Here is a 7793-nt window from a genome sequence, read left to right on the forward strand (position 1 = left end):
GTTTCAAGATGCATCAAATTACAAGGTTTGATGATTCTAAACCTAAAAGTATGTGAAATAATGACCTTAAATGTTTTGAAAAAGATTAGTTGTAAAATTCAAAAAACTTTTCAGTTGACGTACTCCAAGGACCCAAGATGCATCAAATGACAAAGTTTGATGACCACAGGCCTTAAAGTACATGTATTCTTAAAGTGTCCAAAATATGCCTCTTAATCAATTTGAAAACGAATGCCTGCAAAATTCAAAAAGTAGGTCACAGTGACCTACTTTTGAGTCTACATGATGTAAGGTCCTAAGACGCATCAACTGACAAGATTTGATTATCCTAGTCCTTATAGTAAGCAAAATATCAACGTTTTAACAAAACATCATTTTTGGTCAACTTTGAAGTGACCTTGAAACCACGCCCTTTGCCCCAGGGTGATGCCTTGAACAATTTTTAATCTACAGCATTTCCTCATCCTTGTATGTAAGTTTGGTGATACTCTGCCCAGTGGTTTTTGAGAAGATTTTTTTTAGCAACCAGTACTTTTGTTTTTATTTTCCTTATTATCTGCCCTTGTTTAAGGGCCCCATCCCTGTTTTTAATATAAATGAGAGCCCTTGGACCAAGAATACTCTGTGACAAATTTGACAAAAATTGGTCAAGGGATTCTTGAGTTATAGCCCATATTCCAAAAAGTTGACGCACATCGCATAAAAATGGCCATAGCATTAGCTCTTCAAGCCTTCGGCTCAGAAGAGCTAAAAATCTTCTTTAAATTTACAAATATAGATTTTCGTTGTGAAAATTAAGCTCTTTTTTTTTGAAAAACGACCACAATCATTTAGAAAGGTTTGAATAATCTTGAAAAGTTCAGCATTTTGTTTATTAGTAAAAGAATCACCACCCCATAGCATTAAATGTACAATGCACATCTATAACGAATAAATTTTAAATGACAATAGCTTATTCATTAAAGAATGCCTTACTTTTGCATAATTTTTACAAGCGAAAAACAGATGGTATGCATCTTCTAATAGCCCACATGAACAATTTGGACTGGCTATCAAATTGCAGCGAAATAAGTCAGAGTATGAAATACAAAATGTCTTAATCTTGTATGAATTATGTTCAAAAACCTTTTTTCATATGAAAAATAATTGAAAGGTTTTACAATAAAAATTTTAATAGAAGTTGCTTCCCTTGTATTAAGACTAAGGGAATTCCACCTCCTGACAGTATCAGGATTAAATATTTTGTTAAATAATTCTAATCTGTATTTTGGCAAAGAATAGTTAAAGGAATTCCTAGCAGTGTATTCTGAAATATTGCCTCTTGTATCAGGTACTATATTTGTATATAAGTAGGTACTAAATAATTTTGCATTTTACTAATAGTTATTAGTTTAGTTCTGTTTCTTCTGTGTTCCAAAGGTTCCCAACCTGTTTTGAAATAGAATGAATTTCTTGAAGCAATAATTGTAAGCCCAGTAACTATCATTGCAGCAAATAATTGAACTTTTTTCAAGCTTTTCAATGTCTGTCTTTGCGCATCAAGACCAAACTTCAAGAGCATATTCTAGTTGTGGCCTAATAAAAGATATATACATCTGGGATAGAATATATATCTCTTGACACAGTGAATTTCAGCATTTTAAGTAACCCCCGTTTTTTGTAAGCTTTCTTTACAATGTTATCTATATGATCAGACCATCCTAAGTTTGAGGACTTCAATATTTTTTTTTGTGTTCTGTGACATATTCTAATTGGCAATTTAAAAAAAATAAATTAAAAAACTGCTGCACATTTTTTAACAACAATTTCTTTGACTATTCATCTAGTATTCTAAGGTCATGATTAAGATTTTGCTCAATAAGATTAATATTATCTGCACATTGTTGTAAAGAATTATCATCACCATATAATCTACAAACAGATATCATATTTTCAGCCACATCATTTACATACCGTAAAAATAACAATGGACTGAGTACTGAGCCCCGAGGAACTCCAGCTTTTACATGTCTTACAGAAGAAAAAAATTTTCTATGCATGATTTGTTGCGTTCTATTGCTTTTGATTGTTTGTATGTTGTTTAACGTCCTTCTCGAGAATTTTTCACTCACATGGAGACACCACCACTTGCCGGTGGAAAAGCTGCAAATTTTGACCTATACTCGGCACTCGGGGCTATTGAGCAGTGAGGAATCTTTTTCGTGCCAGCACCTACTGCGACATGGGACCTCGGTTTATATGATCTCATCCGAGGGACCAGTCTCCACGTCCCATAGTGGGATTCGAACCCGTGACGTATAAGGATCAACTCCTTACTCCGCGACTCTAGAGCAACGCTCTAACTACTGCGCCACCCGGCCGAGCGATAGCAAAAGAATGAAAAATATGAAAAACATCAGTAATTGTGCAAAAAATTAATTTTGAGAGACCAAGATGCCATGATTTTGAATTGTTTTCTTAAAAGATACTCGATATGAACAGCATAATGTTTAATAGTGTAACAGATTTTGAAACTTTAAAAACAGACCTTGATAGTATGTTATGACATTGAATATAAAAAATCCCAATTGTGGCACGGTGTTGTTCAAGGGAGTTACCCATTATCTTATAATTGTGGTTAAACAAAAACCAAAGTTGGATTTGCATTTGGGCCGCCTTAAAATGGGATTTAGAGACATTGTAATATTGTTTGGCAATATATGAGATGCGTCGATTCAAAATAAACACAAAACAATAAGCATAAAATTTGAAAAAAAGAAGTGCATTAACTCGCATAATATTTGAAAAGTAGGACAATGAAGGAAGGCTTATCATTTAATGGAAGACGTATAGGCTAAAGCGTACAAAAATGTACTGTCCGATACAAGATCAAATTAAGTTATTGCGTCCGAACTTGAATTTTTCGAAATAGAGTAAAATATTTTACCGTGTATTTCCCACATGCGGGGTGTATACTATGTTGTGCACGGGGTGTATGCTTTCGAATCGATAAAAAGGGGGTCACGGAACGTTTTTTGTCCATTTTTTTTTTTTCAATTTATGGATGTATTTCGCCGGAAAGCATAGGCTTACGGAAGAAAGCATTATTTTAGCAGTATATAGATACCTATGATTCCATTGTACACTTTCTAGTGTCATCAAACACCTCAACACAATTCCGAAGATCGGAATAAGATTGACGCTACATTGTGTTTATGATCAAATATCAGAACATAGCTTCGCTATATCATCAGTTTAATACTACTGTTTAACACATGTCACTTATATAATTGTATGTATAAATTGTTTGGAAATAAAATAGTTCGTATTTAAAGATATTGGCGAAAAATGAACGTTGTGCTCGAGGTGTTTGCAACTTGTTGGACCCGGGTGTATACCCTCTTTTAATCATTCAATTTTGCTTTGCAGATGGATATAGCAATTATTGACCATACATAAAAGTTAATGATGACATATATCAAATGTTAAGGGTAAAAAAAGAACTTTAATTCAAAACGAAAAATTAATATTCAAAAACATACTCAAATACAAACAAACCAGCTTATAAAATATCAAGAGACCTAATATGATGACCATACAACAAATCAACTCCTTCTTTTCAGTTTAGTGGCAACTCATCCAGATGTGTTCCTGAGAAATGTTTAATATGCATCATTTTATCAATTAAAATAAGTCTTTCATAATTTCTGCTCAGAATATTTATCTATATTTATAAATAACTTTTATGAATAAACAGCTTTCTTTTGGTCTTTCTATAATGTCATAAACATCGCACAGACCCCACCTCTGTTAACAGGGACGAGTTACTTTATTGAATTTTAAAGTTCAAACATGATATTTATAAATTATTATTGAAACAACATAACATAATCAAACTGTATGCTGTAAAAACTGTAATTCATATTCAAAGCTGAACAGCAATAAATATGAATTTAATGCATTATGATAATTCTAAAATATTAGACATGAGTAGACTAAATAAAAAGACTCAGTAATCTGTGGACAGGTAAAATTAAATAAAGTATAAATAATGATAACTTTAAAAAAAAAATGCAAACAACCTTTTTGAACTTCCGAAGCACCTAGTCTATTTTGTGGTGTTTGGGTTGGGGGACGTATCAGGACATATCACTCTCTATGCTGTGAACCATGCCCCGAGGAGCCCATATTTTGGCAATAAATCATTTGTATTGTATTGTAGCATTGTATTGGACTGTTTTCAGGAGTCCATATTTTCTAAAAGGTAGTCAAGTTAATTTTTTGGGGTTATTTTACTACATGTACATGTGTATATAGTCTGCTAAATGGCTGTGTGATGCGTACAGTGTGTGTGTGTGTGTGTCTGTGACTCTCGCTTTCAGCTCCACCCCTGGCTAGCAGTTCGTTGTGAAAAGTAAGCAGAATAAGTAAGTCTTATCTGCCAGGTACAGCCTCTCCACAGTTAGACCTATGTGGCTCAGATATGGGAACCTCCCCGAGGTAGCAGATGGGCATTGGGTACCTTACGGCCCCAAGCAGAACCACAGGGTCTTGGAGGAGACTAGGCCCCTAAATGCATGGCATGCATGGCCCACCGGTGAGTGGATATGCCCTGGTGCCTGCAAACCTAGCCCCAATCTATGGGTCAAATAGCCTCACTGCCTTGTGGGAAGGCTTGGGAAAGTCAAAGGCTATGGAAGAAAATCCAGACAGAAAATCCGTGTAGATGGGCACGAAAGCAATGAAACGCAATCATCTAAAGGAAGGACAACCCTGAAAGAAAACCACTGGCCCTCCGAGTGCAGGGGGTTATGCTTATGGCCAGCAACCCTAACATGTCAAAAAGTGCAGCTACAGAAACCTTAACCAGAGATCAAAATGATGGAAGAAGGATTGAAACCACTCAGGATACTGGTAGTATGACGGGTGTTTTCCCACCCTGATAGGAGATGTCCTTCGACCAAAAATAACACGTAGAGTGGGCTGCTGGAATGTGCGGACCCTCTACCAAACAGGAAAACTGGCACAAGTGGTGAGGGAAATGGAGCATTACAAGATCGAGGTCCTTGGAGTAAGTGAAACTAGATGGACAGGTAATGGGTCTAAACAACTAGTGTCAGGACATCAAATACTTTACTCTGGAAGAACTGATGAACATCATAGTAGAGGAGTAGCAATAATCACAACAAAAGAAGTTTACAGAAGTCTACTAGAATGGAAACCTGTGAGTGAACGGATCATAACAGCAAGATTCAAGTCAGCTTTTGCCAAACTTACTGTAGTGGTCTGCTATACGCTAACAGATGATGCAGAAGATGATGAGAAAGTCTCCTTCTATGACAGCTTACAAGAGATAGTAGACAATACACGATCTCACGATGTTCTGCTTATCTTGGGAGACTTAAATGCAAAAGTTGGGAAAAGCAACCAAGGCAAACATCATGGGTGAGCAAGGATTAGGAGAATGTAACAGCAATGGAGAGAGGCTGTGCACTTTCTGCCAAGAAAACAACTTGATAATTGGTGGGACTATATTTATGCACAAAAATATCCATAAGACAACATGGAACTCCCCAAATGGTCATACGAAAAACCAGATTGACCATGTCGTCATTAACAAGAGATGGAGAAGTAGCCTCCTGGATGTAGTTGCTAAACAAGGAGCTGACGTTGGAAGTGACCACTCATTAGTATTGGCTAAAGTCAAGTTGAAGTTAAGGAAATCATGGAGAAAAGATCGAAGACCGCCTCCAATTAACATCCAAAAGCTAAAAGAAACCAAAATTACAAGATCTTTTCAATTAAAAGTTCAGAACAAGTTTTCGGTCCTCACGGAACACTCAGATGAAATTGATATGAAGACATTTAATGAAGTATTATCAGAAAATGCTCAGCAACTACTTGGTCTAAGAAAAAGGAAAAAAGACGAATGGATCTCAGATAATATATGGAAAATAGTAGCGCAACGGAAAGAAAAGAAAAAGAAAATCCTGTCCACTAAATCAAAGAGACAAAAAGATCAGCTCCAAGCAGAATATCAGGCTATAGACAAAGAAGTAAAGAAGAATGCAAGAGCAGACAGGAAGGCATACACTGAAAAACTAGCTAACGAAGCAGAACAAGCAGCTTCTAAACAAGATATGCAGACCCTCTATCGAATAACAAAAACACTAGCAGGTAAATTTCAGTCGCCAGATTTACCAGTTAGAGATAAAAAAGAAAATGTATTATCAAAAGAAGAAGATATACAGAAACGCTGGAAAGAACATTTCGAGGAAGTGTTCAATATCAATGATACAGAAAATGAGGTCCTGATAACACCATCCATAGGCGCATTGGACATTAATACAGATCCATCCAGTGTAGAAGAGGTGAAAAAGGCAATAGTGAAACTAAAAAATGGAAAGGCTGCAGGCCAGATAAATGCAGAGCCGAAGAATACTGGACACCTACCATCTAGACAAATATTCTACAGAAGATATGGGAATCAGAAGAGACACCAACTTTCTGGAAAACAGGCCTTATAGTTAAATTACCCAAAAAAAGGAGACCTCTCAAACTGCAACAACTATAGAGGGATAATGTTACTCTCGGTAACCATGAAAGTACCTTGCCAAGAAATCCCGTCCATTTTTCCACAGCGATGGAGTCATTAAAAATGTAATTGATGCAAATCACCCATATTCCCCTAACACTGGCGAGACAATTAAAGGCAGCAGATTTGAAGGGGTGGATCCTAAGTTTCCCGCTTTCTTAGTAAAAGAAAAATAAACTTCTACCCCAGGAAGTAGCCTCCTATGCCCTGAAAAAAATAGTTCCTGTCAAAAACCTTTATTTATTTACAAAATATGTAAAATGCACTAGACACAGGTACCAAAATTGTAAAAATATACTGGAAGGAAATAAAAAAAAAATTAAAAGGAAAAAATAATAATTCTATATGTATGGAACTACAATTGACTAAGTTCACTTTCATTGGTCAATTACGGGTATGATACCTTAATAAGGCGCGAGACTTCCACAACAACCAAGTTCATCGTGCCCGATGTTAATTTATACTAGGAAAAATATTTTGATATGGAAACACTGAAAAATTTGAAAGGCGTCTAATTATAATGAACAATTAATTAGTTTACTATAATTTATTTCACTTTCTTTTTCTTCTATTTTACTTTTTTAACCGCATATGATTTGCATGGAACCCCCCCCCCTTCAAAAAACAAAACAAAACAAAACAAAAACAAAAAACAAAAAACAAAATAAAAAAAAAACACGAGAAAAAAGGTGCAAAGGCTTTTAAATAATAAGTATTCTAGCTTTAATTTAAAATCAGTAAAACTTAAGATCCTTCCCTCTGACATTAATTGCCTCGCGCACATCTCCCTGGGGAAAAATCACAGATTAACGCTAATTCCGCTTTTATTGAGTTCGCTCTAAAACTAGAATGCGTACTTTTTCTGACGATAAAAGACATCCCCTCCCCCCCCCCCTTTTCGGTGCTTCTGTTTGATTGAATTTAATTGCCAATGCATCAAATTCTTTTGAATTAATATATTTAGACAGAAAACGACTTAATGTTGATTTATGCACAAATGATTTAAAAATTTAGAAATAAAAAAAAAACCGCTCCTAAAAAGAGAAAATCATAACAAGACCAATGATCTTATACATGTATCTACACAATTTTTCTGACGGTAAAAGACATCCCCTCCCCCCCCCCCCCCCCCCGCAGAATACCATGACAAATAGATAAAAGTAACACTCTCTAAAATTATTTATGCACAAATGATTTAAAAATAAAAGAAAACGCTCCT

The sequence above is a fragment of the Saccostrea echinata genome, unplaced genomic scaffold (assembly GCF_033153115.1).
Source record: "Saccostrea echinata isolate AGI-Se365-2 ecotype Australia unplaced genomic scaffold, CSIRO_AGI_Sech_v1 ptg000075l, whole genome shotgun sequence".
NCBI lineage: Eukaryota > Metazoa > Mollusca > Bivalvia > Ostreida > Ostreidae > Saccostrea > Saccostrea echinata.